Genomic DNA, 18,267 nt, shown 5'->3' with positions numbered 1-18,267 from the left:
TGGCAATAGATTATCTCACCCGGTACGCCACGAAAAAACGCAAGCCCGTTGGGAGCCGGTGACAAACTAGCCAAGTTCGTTCTTGAGTCCATCGGCTTCCGACACACCGTTCTCCAAGTCCTGATTAAGGACCGAGGCACATCGTTCATGGCCCAACTGACACAAGAGATACTCCGTCTGAGCCACATCGACCACACTCGAACCACGGCATACTACCCCCAGAACAACGGGTTGACGTAGCGATTAAACAAGACCATCGCCGACATGAGATTGGTGTACGTGGACGTGGAACATAAACGTGGGATGATAGGTTGCCCTACATCACGTTTGCGCACAACACGGCCACTACACGTGTTGCGGCCACAACACGTGCTGCGCACAACACGGCCACAACACGTTTGCGCACAACACGGTTTGCCGCGCACAACACGGCAGAAAATTGGCGACGATGCTCGACGCCAAGCTGCCCCACGTCCCGACGAACGACTGCACCAACGGCGCCCAGCTGGTCACCCAACGGGCAGAAGGGGTACGCCAGCTAGCCCGCCTTCGGATAAAGGACCAACAACGTGTCGAAGCTGGCCAATACAACCTTCGTCCTCGCGACCTATACAGTTCCAGCCCGGAGACATTGTGTAGATGTGGACGTCCATTCGCCGCAGTAGCCTAAGCGCGAAAAATATTAAAACGCTATTTCGGACCCTACAAGGTCCTTCGCCGCCTTGGGGACATGAACTACGAGGTGCACCCTGACGGAACTTTACCATCAGGACGCCGTCAGCCACGACCCGAAGTGGTGCACGTCGTTCGACTCAAGCCGTTTTACGCGCGTTACGACTGTGACGCGGCACGTTTATTTCGTCTCAGCGTATTTTTAGGCGCGAAGCTCCTTAGGATTTAGCCTTGTCCATCCGTCCTGCGTCCGTGCTCACATCGATTGCACTGCCTTCGGGATCGGCCCACTTAAAAAAAGAACAAAGAAAAAAGTGAAAGCCGTTTACAAATCCCTGTAACGCCGAATTGGAGCGCAGCTCTTGAGGAGGAGGAGTGAAGGGTACTGAGGGGAGGGTAGACCCCTCCCCCTTCTCCTCCTCCTCCCCTCATTCTTTAATATGCTCCGGGGGGGGGGGGTGTCACGTGACTTCGGGGAGGGGGTCACGTGACCTCGGGGAGGTGTGACCTGGGGGTGACCTCAAGGCCACGTGACCCCAAAGGTGACCCCCACGTGACCTTGGGGTCACGTGACCTGGAGGGGTCACGTGACCTCGGGGGGTCACGTGACCTCAGAGGGGTCACGTGACCTGGGGGTCACGTGGGGTCACGTGACCTTGAGATGACCTTGGAAGGGGTCACGTGACCTTGGGGGTCACGTGACCTCGGGGGTCACGTGACCTTGGGGAGGCGACCACGTGACCTCGGGGGTCACGTGACCTCAGAGGGGTCACGTGACTTGGGGGTCACGTGACCTTCAAAGGGTCACGTGGGGTCATCTTGGGGTCACGTGACCTTGAGATGACCTTGGAAGGGGTCACGTGACCTTGAGATGACCTTGGGAGGGGTCACGTGACCTTGGGGGTCACGTGACCTTGGGATGACCTTGGTTACGCCGACGGCGACGGCGACGCCGACGCCGACGGCGACGCCGCTCAAGCCGGGAACGGGCCCCTAAGAGCTGCGCTCTAAAACGTACGCCCGCACGGGTGTTCAAACTCAGGGCAGACGTATTAATCACTACGCTACACTCCAACGTTGCATGTAGTCGCTCAACGTCTATACACGACAGGGCGCTGCGCTCAAATGCGCATATAATCGCGTTAAACCTTGCATGCGTTGGCTCAAGGATTATAGACGAGAAGGCGCTGCGGTCAAGTACTCAACTCCTATATATCCACGATCCATATTACACATTTTCTTTCTGACATGGACCGTTGACCTAAGCGGTGGAGACGCGTTCCCAAGGCTTCTAGCGGATCCAAGCTGATCCGCTAGAACCACTGGCTCTGCATTTCACCGATCATAAAGCAGTAATAATGAAGTCGAAACGCAACCCGGAACTCAGCACTACCTATGAGCAATAAAAATATCAGCTCCATCAGCACTACTTATGAACAATATTATCAGTATCATCAGCACTACCAGAGCTTCGCCCCAATAAACATCATTCACCACATAGAGATGCGGCCTCCTTTTTTTCTGAGCCATTTTTGTTCCCTTTGGCGTTGCATCTGGACGATGCACTTTTAAAGGTGAGATAGTGCCGCGCGCGGGGGCTGAGCAATCAACGCTTGGTCACGGATTTTTAGAAGATTCGTGCTCACTCTTACTCGCGAAGTAACTTTTATCATTTCGTTCTACTTTCTTGTTCTCGAAAGTGCCTACTCATTCTCACCCCCAGCGCTCAACATTTGAACCTTCTGGGCCGAATTTTCGAGATGCCGACTCACACTAGGTAGGGAGCTGCGCGTGACCTCGATGAGCCATTCTCGCTCTCGCTTGCTGTTGCGTCGCCAAATCGCCGCCCGCTTTTATGCTGTCTCGAACCTCATTCTTTATTTTTTTTGGAACAAGTTCGCCAATGAATTCTTTATTTCAGTTCATCATTCATCGTCTCGTTGCCTTCAACTGTGACAATATCATAAATATTAAAATTTTGATTGATATGAAAATATTCACAAATATATTCCAGGAAGACAAGCCGGTGAATTACAAAAGACTGGTTGGAACGTTCGAAATGTATTGGGAATAGAAATGGCAATCACTAAATTTCAAGCTATAAAGGGTGCATCATACATATTTCCACCAAACTGCACCGACTAAACACGAAGTTATAAATGTTCAAAATAAAGACAATTTTTGTTTATTTGGACTGTACCATATCTATTACATCCAGCTAGCCATGATGTGTATATAATTTCCAAATATAAAATATAATATATCAGAATGAATTAAAATTTGATGCTGTCGCATTTCCTGTGTAGTGTAAAAATTCCAGTTTGAAAGGCTGAATAAGAAAATGTTAAATGAGCTTGAAGTAGAATAACACAATTCTGTGGATCATTGTAAAATTGATATGGGCGTTATTTATATTATTAAGATATACAATTATTAAAAGGAGAAAGTAAACCTATTTTCGAAGAAGCTGAAAAAAACTCAATACTCTTGAATAAAGGATATAGTCTCCGCTGAACACTCCCAAACATGGTCATAATATATTATATACAGAATAAAGATGTCTTTGTGAAACTTCAATGCAAACAATTTTGGATAATCATAAAGAAATTTATAACAAAAGGTTATTAGAAAGAATTGAATTCCCAGAATATCGTAGCATTGAATTCCGATAATATTTTCGTAAACTTAGACTTTTAAGTGCAGTATATCTTGACATTGAGTCAGTTTTTGTACCACTAGAAGAGAATGCTGGAGAAAATACAAAAGTTATCAACAGAAAGTTCCATCCAGTTTCAGAATTTTACGTTGTCAGTCTCTGCAATAATGTAAAAATCCCGCTGTATGTTTATTAAGATGAAAATGCAGCAAAGGTTTCGTGACAAGATTAAAAGCATTGCCAAAAAAATCATAGCGTACTGAAGGAAGAAATACATGATTGACGCAGACCAAGTAAGACATGCTGATAAGTGCTATATATCCTTAGGACCGGTCAAAAATAACTAGGTTCATAGCACTGGAGAAGGTCCAGCATATAACCGATGTAATTATAATGCCTCACTATTTATTCCAGTTTATTGTCATAACTTATCTGGTTAAGATTGTGACATCTATTTGTAAAAAAAGAGCTTCGAACATGAAACCAAACAAAGAAAAATACATATCCTTCATTAGAATAGTGGAATAATTTGAATAACATTTTTAGACAGTTTATGAACACATGCTTAAATGGGTTTGTTTAAAACTCATTTAAAAATAACATAAGAAAGACCAATAACTACCTTAGAGATGACATACTGCTACAAAAAGGTAAATTCCTATATGTATACATTGATTTCTTTGAAATATATAAATAAACTGAATTTCCCACGAAAATACATTTATAAGCCAGATGACTGCAGATAAAATAGCTAAAAATATAAGAAGATTAGCGCTTTATAAAACGTACAGCAAACCTTTAGTAGAATACTCTGACCTATATCTTAAGCAAGATGTTTTATTTCTTGCAGATATACTTGAAAACTTTCATGGTGTATGTCTGGAAACAGGAATCAGGTGAATATTGATGCTTTACAACTCCAGGATTAGTTTTAGGTTCCATGTTAAAGCTGACAAATATTAAACATAAATGATTTCAAATATTGATGATTTTTTATGATACAAGAAGGAATTAGAGGAGCAATGGCAGATGTAATAGAGCTCTGAAAATTAAGCTCTCAAACTACTTAATATACTTCGATGCGAATAACTTATATAAATGGGCTTTACCTCAAAGATTGCCATGTGATCATATCGAATTCATGGACTGTGACATATCTCAACATCCTCATCAGATAACCCATTTTTAGCATAAGATTATGAATCCACTCTTGAGGTTGATTTTAAATATGTAAAAGAACTACATAACTGTCGAAATGACCTTCCACTAGCTCCAATAAAATCTACAAAAAAAAACGTATATGAATAGTAAAAGATAAAGAGAAATATGTTGTACATAGAACTGGGTAAATGTTACCAAGATGGAAAATTTTTAGATTCAGACACAAAACTTAGGTCAAAAATTATATATACCTAAACATAAAATTACGAAGAAAAAAATGCATTTGAAAAAGATTTCTTCAAGCTAAGAAAAATGTGGTATACGGTAAAATAATGAAACATGTGAGAAATTTGCCATCTATAAAATTAGTTTCAAATATGAAAAACACTTGAAAAACAAGTGTCGAAGGTTATTTTTAAATCGAGGAAAACATTTAGTGAAACTTTAGTTTCTCTAAGCTTTCACAAAAAAAAAAAAATTGCCAACAAACCGATATGTTTGCGATGAGACAGTGGTTGCAGCTCTCAGCAAACCCTAAGTTTAGCCAGAGGGCAGTATCTTCCACCAGTTTTTCGGTCGGCTTGACAATGCGCGTGTTCAAAATGATGAAACACTAACACGCGAGAATGGCTGCAACGCTTAGTGTCTGCTATCAAAACGCGAGGGGCCTGCAAACGGAGGCCGACGAGTTCCTGCCCAACATCGTGACAACGAAGTTTGATGTTTTCTCCTCGCAGAAACTTGGTTCTGTTATGCGATACCCAACTCCAACTATTTTACACCTAACTAGAGAGTGTATTGCCGGAATCGAGATTACCAGTCTACTGGTGAAAAGTTTGGAGTTTGCGTTTTAATTGCTACCGAGACATTTCTTTCGTCACATCCTCGTTTTGACCTGGAATCACATTATGAGTGTGTCTCGGTAGAGATTTAGCAGGCGATGACTTTAACTATCTAGTTGGAAACTATTATTTTTCACAACTTTCCGATGAAGTAACATGTATAGAACTCTTTGAGAAACTTAGTAAACAAATAATTTTTTCATAATGCAGAGTACAGCTATATGGAGATTTTAATCTTCCAAAAGTAGACTGGCCGATGAGGTTTCTTAATTGCTACAACCCTATAACACCAAATAAGGATTCATGGTGACTGTCGTTCATGTACTGTACGGTGGCCCTGATCAACTTAACCCAATTACGAATAGCGCTGGAAAGGTTTTTGACCTTGTTTTATCTAACATACCAGTCGATTTTGTGACCCCTGTTAGAAATTCCTTAAGGTGAATAGATTTGTTTCGCTCAAAATTGGAGGTTAACTTCTACTTCCACGAAAAGAGCTAACATCCCGTACTTACTCTACTTACAACTATGCCCAAGGAGATTATCTGAGCATGAAGAGATACTTCAAAACACTTTCATGGGAGCGGGGTTCTTGCAATAACCGACATAGAAACGGTGACTAAGACGTCTTCGTCGATTGTTAAATACACAATTCAAGGAGATACAGAGGCTCAGAGCGATAAACTGGTATGTCGCTCACCAGGCAAAAGTGACTCCCACTTGACTGCCGCCATGTTGTACACTTTTGATCACTAGACACCTGACGTTACCGAAATCTCAGGCTTTTACGCAAAACTGAGCCTAGACTTGTATTGCGATCGCTGCAAAAAAAAACATGATAAACAACTTTTCAATACCGCTAGCCCCAGAGATCAGCGTCTAGCTCCGATAGAAACCCAAAATACAGCGCCGCGGCTGACGGCATCTAGCGGAGCCATTGCGAAGCTGCCCGAGTTTTTTGTCGTAAGAGCACAATGGACCTTTTCCGAGAAGCGTTCTGCGCATGCGCGAGCGCCCGATGCCAAGCGGTGGAAGTGTGAACGAAAAATCGAGGAAATTCGGAATGAGGCTGTAGATCGACGAGTAGAACTCGTAATTGCAGCATATATATAATTGTGTTACACAAAAAAAGAAAGTGGACGGAAAAAAAAAACACGACGTTTGGGTGGACGCTACGGATTTCCCTCTATGAAGTCGTGTTGGGCACGCGACGCGGCTCAGAGAGCGAAGCAACTGGTAGCGTAGCTCCCATTATCGGTTGGTAGCGCAGGTAGGTCATTTCCTCGATTTTTAGTTCGTGCAGCCACCGCCTGGTGCCGTCGGTATTCGGAAAAGGTCCATTTGGACTTAAAACAAACGAAACTTACCTCGTCAAGTACTGTTAATAAATATAAATAACGAATTATCTCTGGGCGGTACTTTGTTAAAACATGGACGTAAAACTATAAGGTCACGCGTCTAGTGGTCAAAAATCTGCAACATGGCGGTGGCCTGTTGGGGGTCACTTTGAGCTGCCAATTTATCGCTCTAAGCCCCTCTGCCTCGTTGACGCGATTGAGACTTTTGTGCCTTAGCAGATTTTCAAGCCTTGAATTTATGCCGGATGGTTTTCCAGATATTTATAAAATTGCTTGCGTAAAAGATCACTTTCAGACTGTAAACGAACTCGCAATGCTTTATGGTACACTCAGTCTAGCATGTATCGTGCTCTACCTAAAATGTTGAACCCTAAAGACACGCGCTTAAACGTTGACCGAACAGAGCGTAGCTTGAACCGAAGCCTAGAAGATTCTTGAAGGTTTGCAAACCGCACACTCGCGATACTAGCCGAATTGTTTGCCTACGCGACCGCTCACATGACAATATCTATGTTTCCGCCCCTGTAGAGGTTGCAGATATGTTTGCCGATAACTTTAGTTTACTGTTGCTCCACCGTTCGGTAAGCAGTTCAGCCTACGAATATTAAAATCAACTGCCATAACTTTTTGTCTGGCGTTGGAGTAGATATCGAAGAAATCGCTGAAGCTATAAAGAAACTAAAACCAAAATTATCTACTGGGGCGGACTCCAATCTATCTTTCATTATTAAGGGTTGTGGCGAATTGTTTTTACCTATTTTGAAGCGCATCTTTAATCTCTCTCTTAGTTTTGGTGTTTTTCCATCGCTTTAGAAGAACGCGCTCATTGTGCCTATTTGCAAAGGTGGCGACGCTTCTGTTACTAATAACTATCGCCTCACATCTTTATTGTCTGAATTTCCTAAGGTGTTGAACCAGTTATGCATAACTAAATTAACTTTTACTTCCGCCAAAAATGTGCATCTTGCCAACATGGTTTGCTGAAGGGACGGTCAGTTGAAACTACTTTGTGCACATTTTTTAACTTCTCTGCCGCTGTTGTTATGAACAGAGGTCAAATTGATTGTTTATATTTTGATATGTGAAACGCATTTGATAAAGTAAAGCATGAGTTGCTCTTGCATAAATTATTTTTATGGTCGTTGTACAGAGTTGTGCAAATGGTTTCCAAGTTACCTATCATGTCCTGACCGTGTTCGAATGAATAACAGTCGCTCAAGAACATTTTTCCCTATTCCGGCGTTCCCCAAGCGTCTATACTTGGCCCCCTTATTTCTTATCTTCGTAAATGCTTTAGCGTCATATGTTGAAAATGCCGAGCTGTCGATTGCAGGGGCCATTAAGCATTTTATGAACGTACATACTCGTGTCGACTGCGAAACTTTACAGAATGATGTGTCGCGCATGTTTCAGTGGTGTAAAGTGAATGGCCTGTCACTGAACCCTCTCAAAACAAATGTCTCGTTTTTGTGCAGACGTCGTAATGCACCACATAAAGAGTATGTATTCAAATAAATTTCAATCATACGCGCCTCTGTTCTAAGAGACCTTGGCGTGAGGACGGATAATGAACTGACGTTTAGATTGCATTTGTCGTCTATTGTTGGCAGTGCGACAAGGATGCTCGAACTAATATCTCGCATCGCGAAGCAATCTAAAAACTCTGCCTGTATTATTCGTTTATTTTGCTCTCTTGTTAGGTCAACGCTTCAATTCGATTTTGTAGCTTGGAACTTTTTTTCAGAAGCGAATTCAACAAAAATTGAAAGTGTGCTAAAACATTTAATAGGCATCGGTTACGACCGCTATCTTCAGTTTCGCTTTTACCTTTATTACAGCGTTCTTCTGGATAAGTTCTTGATGAGGACATTGCTTGACAAACAAACAGAACGCGACTTGATATTTTTGCACAAGATAGAAGATGGAATTACAGGTAATGATTCGCATTTATACAACGTTAATACCCATGCACCCTTACGTTTGACTAGGAATCACTCTACTTTTTATGTCAATGCCATCTGCATATCTTCTAGTCATGCAAAACTATCGATAAATTGACTATCGATACTATCAATAGTTTTTCGAAAACTATCGATAGTGTGGCAAAACTATCGAGAGTACTATCGACAGTTGTTTGACAGTTGACTATCGATTGTCTTTCGATAGTCGGCTATCGATAGTACTATCATTAGTTTTTTTTACAATCGATAGTCAGATTTCTGGCGACTATCGATACTATCGATAGTATAAATCATAGTTTTGCGCTACTATGATCGTCACCCTTGCCACGCATGAAATCGTTGTTCAATCGCTTTGACAATCCAGGTATTGAAATATTCAGTGACTTTTCTATTGACCACAAGCCATTGCAAGCGATCGCTACCTGTCTGTGATGTGTTTTATTGGTTTCGTGTTAATTTGGCGTTTACTCGTTTTTGTGTACCAAAGTGAAGACCTCCGGGTATTTTTTGGGCACACGAAAATAAAGATTATTATCATTATTATTAATGATATTATTATTATACAATAATGACGGTTCAAGATGTATTCAACTTTTTATGAATGATTTTTACAAAAACGTTATGAAGAAATATAAGAACATAAAGATCCATTGAAAATATATAGGTGGTTTAAAGTATGACATTTAAACAACATATTTTAAATTATAAAGAAGGAATAAAGACGTACTTTCCTACTTCTGATTATGCAAGCGATAATGAATTATATGTATTGCGCTTCCTTTTAGGTAAAACCCGATATTTTAAGATATTGCCGCCTGCATGATCCAGAAGATACGTTTCTCCGTTCGTCTGAGACATTCGCGTACAGTCTTACCCCTAGTGCAAAAGGAAAGGAGACCAGAAAGGCCTTCCCTATACTCCGTTTCAGCTTAAGTCCAGACGCCGCCAATACTTCGAGGTAATGAAAGCAATCAAGGAGCGTCGAAAGCGCTAGTTACTGGGCCTTTTCTTTGTATGATTGGTTCAGCGATGAGAGAATACGCACAGAATTATGACGAACACCATGATGGTGCGCTTTTGACGCTCTCTGATTGATGGCCTCAGCTCGTAGCATCTGCTGCGTCTGGACTTAGGGCGAAACGAAGTATAGTCAGCTCGCCCTAGCTCTTTCCCGAACATTCTAGATCGAAAATTCTAGATGACAAGCATAGTAAGGAAAGAGCCGAACGTCGCATTGCCGATTCATTAGCTGATTCTCTCTCACGACAGCCCGCTGTTACACCTACACCCCGTCGCTTGCTGCTGCGAGGCCTGGGAGGGGCACGCTTCATGGGCTGAGTTACCCCGCACCTCCACCAAAAATGGCACGAATGACAGACGATGAGGAAGGAGAAAACGGAATGAACTAATTTAAAGGAGGGCGAACCTGTGCCAGAAATTAAAAAAAAAAGAACACACTTGTAAAAAAAAGCAGCAGCGATCGTCGACGCCTTGTAATGTGCCGCTGCACACTGCTGCCGCGGCGACACTGTGTGGTGGCACATTACAACGCGCCTCGATATGGGCGTGGCTGGGGATAGATATTTGGCGGGTAAACAAAATGCTAGTTTGGGCGACGAATACAAAACCCAGCACCGCGTGGTGGAGCGATAAGAGTGTCTCGGGCCTAATCCACGTGTAGAAGTAACAATGCGGAGATAGCGGCGTCGCTTCCCAATAGGGCCGCAAGCCCAGACTAGGAAGAAGCCAGCGAGCGAGCGAGCGGATCTCTCGAGACGGCATCTCTATACCCGAGAATGAATTTGTGTACGCGTGAAACACTGGGCGTGCGTTTAGCATGCCGGCGGTGCGCGCATCTCTATCGTGCCTCAAAAAAGGCCAATCACGGGCACCGGAGTCGCCCCATGGTCTTAATCCGCGTGAGGAAGCAACTAAGCGCGGCCGGGTCGGCGTCGGAGAGATTCGTCGTTTCTAACGGCAAACAGAGGCTAAGTTCAATGAAGCAAGAAAACTTTTATTTCGGTGGTCGCGAAAGGGTTCGCCTCATATAATTATCTTGTCTCGGTGAAAATGCAGCCGGCCTGAGGCTCTGTAGGTCGGCAGAACCACTACGCGAACGTCGACGAAGAAAGACGGCTGGCCGCCGTCGCTTCTACTGTCGCGTAATCGCCGTAATAAATACAGTGTCGGCTCTTCGGGAAGGATGCCTTCGGTGGTTTAGCGCGTATGGAAGACTACGAATAGACACGTGCAAACTACGCTTTTACAGAATAAAAGGCTAAAAGCGCGAACAAAGTCAGCTACATGAAGACACATTCTTGCCCAACCCGCATCATACCCAATCGAACGCTCAGACAGCCATCCATAAATGCCATTTCACTTTGAAGCAGACAGACAAATAAAGCGCTGACGCGATTGCATTTTTTTTTGCCTTTTTACATAGAACACTTTTAAGATCTCTTTTCGTATGATATTTTGCCTTTATTAAAAACTTCGTAGAAGTTAGGTAAAGTTTGCCCCCCCCCCCCTCCCCCACTGTCCTACAATGGTCAGCAAGGTGCCCCCCTCCCGCGCTCCCCTTCCTCCCGGCCCCGTTGTTGCGCAGACAGATTTTCTCACGTGCTTTACCATTCAACTAAAGGGGGTCTGGTACACCACGTTCGTGACACAATCAATATATTCCACCGCGTGTTTCTTGGAATCAGTATAGACCAACTAGCCCAAACCCAAAAGCCGTGTAAAGCGCTCGGCCTCACTCGTACATCCCGTCTCACCTCAAGCGGCCGCCGTTTTATATTTGCGCGGCTGTCATAAAATAACATCCCTAGACGTCTGATCGCGGAACGAAGTACACGTTCAAAGACGTTCATTTTTCAAGACACCTCGCGTGTAAACAAAATACACCGAGCTTTGCGAGCAAAACGAACACTAGTTTAGGTGGCCACCCTGGGACAACGGTTTACACTTCTAGAGGAGTAGTGCATTTTTGCTAACAGTGTAGGTCTGAGGACTATGTATGGTTCAGCCGACACCGCGGTGGACTGTTTGCTGTTATTTGGTTCATAGCCTTGTCTTGACTTATTTAAGGATGCACCAAGGCAATGCACTTTTAAAGGGAGAGTGATGCCGCGTGAATGACCGAGAAAGAATGCTGAATTCTCGGTACATCCAGAATATTCGCGTACACCCTTACCCCTAGTGGGAAATATAAGAAGGCTAGAATGGCCTTGCCTAGTCAGTCTTGCCCTAGCCCACTCCTTAACGTCCTAGGTCGAATATTCGAGCTACCGCGTGTACAGGGGTGGAACTCATGTAATGTACTTGGGAGCAGACACGGGAGCAGCTGAAACAGCTGTTTTGGAGCAGGTTGGGAGCAGCTAAAACTACATTCTAGAGCAGGCTAGGAGCAGCTCAGATCAGTTTGCATGGCACTTCAGCTTGCGTCTTAGACAAGCACGGGAGGAATTTCAATTGTGCTTAGAAGCCGAGATCATGAGTGGTTAGGGACCTAGGTAGATGGGATAACAGTGTAATAGATGCGAAAACTTGAAACTTTGTGAGCCTTAATGAGAATCAAAAAGCAAGTACTTTATGCTTCTGAAGATAGCTTCCTTGATATTTTCTGAGTGGCTTTCAGATGCTCAAGATGCACACCAGCACTGCTTATCGCACAACCCACACGTGCTCGACATAGTAATTATATGTGCGAACCACGTGACGTGCGTAAACAACGGACGTGCAGTTGCACGGAGGAACAGTAAAACAAATTTCGAGTTTGTCCTATTGTGCAACTCGATATCGAAGCAGCAGACTACGATTAACGAAGTTATCGTATTTGAAGCGATAAGCAGGAGCAAGGTTAAAGTACGCCGAGCAGGTAAGTAGAGCTGCTGGCCGGCAAGGTTTCGGATCGGACCGCGTTTCAGTTCTATCAAATCACGATTTGCCTTGCGAGAATGCGGTTCCAGCTCCTAACGATGACGTACTAAAAGGAATATTTTGCTCAATCGCTTTCGATTGGATGACGTCCGGATCCCGTCCGCAGAGCCTAATGCAATCTGGCGCTTAACGACTCGACCTCACCTCGGCCGACTTGCCCTACCGCTTATGGTTGAAGAATAACAATCCAGTCGCAGGTGGTGTAGCGCTTAGAATCCGAGTTTTTCGCGCGCTTCCGACTCGGGATAGACAGGGGGAATAAACAGAACAAAGGATTGCAAGGCCGACCCGGCTAGACGCTCTCATTGTTGCCAATCTAGTCGATAAAAACCAAAACCAAGACAAAATAAAAAGTTTTTTGACGCACGTTTTGCGATCTGGCGCATAATGGCGCGAGGTATTGGCTGTGGCGCAGTTTCTGCCACATGGCGCAGAATGGCGCAGAATGGCGCAGCCGTTCCACTCCTGTGTGTAGTAGACAAGGACCTGACCGTGACCTTGCTGAATGGCTCATACCCTAGTTACACGGGCGCACTCAACTGTCAGTGAGTCAATGACAGAATTTTTCAACTGACATTCATCCCAACTCAGTTGTCCGGCGGTACACTTTCACAGGCTTTCCGAACCCAGTTGGGATACACGTCACGTGACTAACACTAACAAAAAATATTTCTTGAAAGATAAGAATATTTTACAAAGTGAAAAAGTATCAACACGTTTTTTTTTATTGTATTTGCGAGATTGCATATCAAACAATAACAAACGATCTTGTTTTAAAGTGGACCTGAAAACAAACGAGGTCGAAACAAACGCAGACAGCGAAACAACACATTGATAATACCCTTCCAGGAGTTAAATGCTCGGTAGTTTACTTGCTCGCGTCAGAAGTTTTACATACCGGTAGATTTGTCCAAGATTTTCTATTTTGAGCTTCACTTGCTTCACGATGAAAAGCTCGACTGGCTCAACGTCGGCGCTCGCCACTGCCGAGTTGAGAAATTGAGTGATGCGGGCGAAGATGACCGCATTTCGCTTCGCTCCGCAAAGAGAGGCGAGGTTATCTTCCCAGAGGAATGTGAGGGTCAGCGTTGTATCGCGCATCCAAATCAAGCACTTCTGGCCGCCGTTTCCTCTCGCGGACGCTGCTGACGTGCTCGCACCGGAATTTGTGATCACCATCTTGAAGGAGCTCCGTTGAATTGATGGGGGTATTCAACTGAGGTGCTCAACCTCAGTTCAACTCGACTGTCATTAGCGGCTCGATGACAGATGGCGCCGCCGTGTAACTCCGGCCAGAGCCGTATATGGGGAGAGTTTGGTCAGTCCATGATCTCGCCGCCGTACCGCTCTTCTCCCGAGCGAGCCAATCAGCACGCGGCGCAGAGCGAGAGGCATGAGCTCATGCGCGTGAACTCCGGGCTGCTCGCAGCCGAGTGGGGAAGGCCGCCATTTTCGTTCATTCTCCCGAGGAATGCATGGGATCGGCATCTAACTCTCGATTATTTCCTTTTATATCGCTGGCTCTGGCAAGACAATGATATTCTGTTATTCCTCGGTGGGTAAAAAAGCTAATAAATGAAGTTTTCTCGACGTATGGCCACAAACTTTTATTCAGGCGAAAAAGAAGTCGGCCCGTAGCAGACGACGCGTAGCCTCAGCAGTGCTCTTCTCCGACCAGTCTCCGACAGCGTTGCAAAAAAATGGCGCGGTCTCCTCTCTGCTCCCTTCTTTCTCTCTCGCTCCTTCGGCGCTCTCCTCCCTTTCATTTACTTTTTTCTTCTCCGGCGCCTTCGTCGCTACACCCACTGGCCAAACTCTCCCAATATACGGCTCTGACTCCGGCTGATCGCGATTGAGTCAACTGTCGTTCACTCAATGGCAGTTGAGAGCGCCCGTGTAACTAGGGTATCGCACGCTTTCGCCAGCACTCGACTTCGCGTTTCCCATTCTGAATTCATTCCAAATTCAAGTTCGGAAAATCAAATATTTCGAATTTTTTCGAGTTCGAAAAATGAGAAAGTTTCGATTAAACGTTCCAAGTCTGAATTTCATGGATGGAAAACTAAATTTCTCAGTTTCCAACTACGTTTTCATGAATTTATCTAAAAAAAATCGCGAAGTGTGCTACAAATTTTACTGAAAACATTGCCCATTTCTTTTACGCCGTGAATATACCCTTTTCTCAGCGCTGTAGTACTCACGGTACTACCTGTATTACTCGTTAGCTGTCGTACTTATGAAACATCCACTGGACTGGTTGAACGGTTCATCGAAAAGCCCTGAAACGGTCAGGTCAAGGTACTTCCTAATTATATGCAAACTAGTAGCAATTCGATCAAACTTCGCCTACATTTAATGCTGGCATAAGGCAACTAAACATGCGGGACAATGCATTTACATAAAGGCATGCACACAGTCTTCCAGAAAATTTTTAGTTGCTTTGGGTGCTTATATTCGGCAGAATAACCCGTGTGATAAAAAACAAAAACATTGAACACAACCACAGAACACAACACAAGTCAGGATTGAAAGGAATCCAACCAGTCTAAATTAGGGGACAACATGGCATACCACAACTGATCACGTCACGACCGGTTTTTATCAGGCGAACCATATTGCCGCTGCCTGGAACGTTTCTTTTTCGATGAGTGGAGATATTGTCCACTCTAAAAGGCAGCCGGTTACTACAGATGATGAAGTTTATCATTACGCCTCGTTTATCAGAGGGGTTTACCCGCCGATAAACTAACATTCCTTCTTGTTGCCATGGCCGTCAGCTCTGCCTCCCTCTCCGAAAAGAAGAGAGACGGCGGCGATATGTTGTGAGTCATAGGGTGGAAAGTTGGGCGTGTTGGTTGTACACGTTTAACCAAAAAGTAAACCAGCGCCAAACAAAAAAAAAAGAAAAGACGAAGTGCAAAAAAAAAAAAAGCACTGACTCTCAACTGATTTGTTGGAATAAAACACAAACCGACAAGCATCACGGATCCTCAAAAATCATCAAGTCACCGCTCCCCGCACGTGTTAAACCTGCTCAAGAATGTCAACTCTGTCAGATAATGCGATAGAAGGCGAACTGATGTACACTGTGATAGGTGCGGTTGCAAACACATTTCTTGATAAACAAAAAACGTGTATCTTAGGAGAACACAGTCAGCAGATGACTAGTGAAATTTTAAAAGCTTTTTTTTTTTATATTTCGAAGCAAAAAAAAAAAAATAATGCGTTTGGCGTTCTTGATGAGGTTTGACACGTGCAGGGCAGGGATCTGATTTATTTTTGAGGATCAGTGATGCGTGTAAATTTTTGTTTTCTCTCAATCAACCAGTGGAGAGGCAGCGATGTTTGTACACTTAGTCTTCTTGTACTCCGTTATATTCGGCGCTGTTTTCTTTTTCCCCAAACATGTTCTGAGTCAGTGGCGTCACTGGGGTCAGCGATAACTGGGTCGCCCATACCGCACGGCCGCCATCACCGGCGCCGATGTTTGTTTACCCCAAGAGCCCCTCCTGATATGTGCCAGGGCGGCGCTTAGTCAGAATCGCGAATAACCTCCTCTCCCGCCTTCGCGTCTTCTTTCTCATGCGCAGAACTCAAAAATGAGGCGACATGCGAGGCGTATTGAGCCATTGAGCTCGGCGGCGAATAACCGTTGAGGAAGACGGGTCATATCAGATCAAGGCAGAAAAGCTATCTATGTACGTACGCGTCATTGCCACGTACCTATCCCTTGCCCCTTTCGGCTATAAATTACAACATGAAATGAACCAAGGCAGTAAAAGCTTAGCGGCAGTGCAAAATCATTCTTGCGGATTTGAAAGTTTTGTAAAATGCAAAATCATTCTTGCGGATTCGAAAGTTTTGTAAAGTGCTTGTTGAATTTGAAGGTGTAAGTGGTTTCTTCTTTTGTGTATCACGTGGATTGAGATCTTCTGTTACCGGGATGCTTTGTGATTGTGGGTCGGAGAGTAGAGGGAGAGAGTGTACTGTGTACGCGAAGAATTCAGTCAAGTGTCTTCCGGATGAGGGGAGCTATTGTTCATTGCTTTGTGGAAAACGTCAAGGTCGTTTGACAATTGTGGTGGAAAGATGTGAGACCTTTGTTATCTTTTGGCTTTCGAGATCGGGAAGGTTCTGTGGTGAAGTTTGTGGAGTGTATATAAGAAGGTGACCAAATAAACTTGTCTTTAGCTGCGTTAGAGACGTGTCTTCGACTGTTCATTTTTCTTCTACTTCGAAACTTTCCCCTTTTCCTGCCTCAGTCTCGGGCTAAGAACAAAATGGTTAACATCCACCAGCTCGCCTGCGCAATCACTACATTAGTAGTAAAGGTGCGATACAATGCCACTGACCGCGAAACACTTTCTTTGCTTTCCCTTCTTTAATACTCTTACTTAACCGAGTTGTCCAATCTTATCGGCCCACTCAAGGCCGCTAGTCACAGCATCGCATCCCTCTAATATTATCATAACTTTCAACCGTATCTATGTTTATGAAGTACTGCTGGCGCAATGGTTTTCGTGACTGTGACAACAAGGCTAACGCAAACATTGAAATTGAAGTTTTGCGAGTGACTACGGGGATCAAACTTCTCCGGAGCAGGCATAAAAAAAAGCTCTCCGGATCAGACGTGTCACGCGCCCCGTCTTTTTGACACGGAGCCAACGGACCGGTTCGCTCAGCGAGCGCTTCGCCGGCTTCAGGATTCAGATCAACATGCCGCACGCGGAGAGATCGTTCGCATTTCTCGAGAGCTACGGCGTGTGTGTGTGCAGACGACGTAGTTGGAAAAGGAAGGAGAAGCAATCCTAAATGTAGGCTCATAGGCCAGTCAGTCGGGAATCCGATCGCAGAGCGCGCGCCGAAAGCACGATATCTACCAAGAGGACGGGCGTTTCGTCGATAATACTTATAGTTTCGGAATCGCGCTGAGAAGCCCGCAAAGAAAGCGAAAACTTCAAGTTAGCTCACATGCATGCCCGTGAAGCACGTAATAAAATGATAATGCCTATAAAGCACGTATGAAACCGCTTGAATGGTCAAAATGTAAACGCCTTACCTTTCACGCGAAGACGGCCGTGGGTTTCGAACGAAGATCCAGATAGCGTGGAGCCAACCAGAGTGATATCATATCCAGTGGCGCCTGTAGTGTTGTAGTACGCCATCTGTACATCAGATGGCGCCATGATTGATAGTGTGTGTTGTTAAAACAAGATGGCGCCATGATCCTTTCAGCGGCACGCGCCGTGTCTCATACATGGGTAAATTACTTCCAAAATATAATTTAATTACAATTACAATTACTTTGCTCCATTGCTCCAAATGTCGTTTTATTACAATTACTAATACATGAAAGGTAATTTACTACAATTAATACTACTGCATGAAAGTTAATTGATTACAATTACTACTACATGGAAGATAATTTATTACAATTACAAATTACTTTGCAATTACGTATTTCTGGGAGCGCCCCGACCTGGAAAATATAAATTTAAACGAGATGTTTAGAATGCAGCGCATTTGTTCATTTCTTGCCCAATGTTTGAGGAGGCTCAACCATCGCTGTTCACGTATTGTAATTTTCTTTTGCGAATTTTGTTAAATTATTGATAGAACTTGACCGTTTTTGGTAATGGAGTCCTAGGTTCTTACATTTTAAATACATAATGAATTAG

At 44.1% G+C, this 18,267-nt stretch overlaps 1 protein-coding gene across 1 annotated transcript in view; it reads right to left on the bottom strand.

Annotated features, from left to right (window-relative positions):
• The window catches only part of LOC8037051, a 104,328-nt gene extending 86,584 nt beyond the window's left edge, over positions 1 to 17,744 (bottom strand). The window contains exon 1 of the mRNA XM_029975013.4: positions 17,649 to 17,744. The gene's annotated coding sequence lies outside the window, so the exon portion shown is untranslated. The remainder of the gene's footprint in view (positions 1 to 17,648) is intronic.
• Positions 17,745 to 18,267: the final 523 nt, after the last annotated feature.

Source organism: Ixodes scapularis, unplaced genomic scaffold (genome assembly GCF_016920785.2).
Source record: "Ixodes scapularis isolate PalLabHiFi unplaced genomic scaffold, ASM1692078v2 PGA_scaffold12__126_contigs__length_90152505, whole genome shotgun sequence".
In the NCBI taxonomy this organism is placed as follows: domain Eukaryota; kingdom Metazoa; phylum Arthropoda; class Arachnida; order Ixodida; family Ixodidae; genus Ixodes; species Ixodes scapularis.
This window is presented reverse-complemented; position numbering and strand designations above follow the sequence as displayed.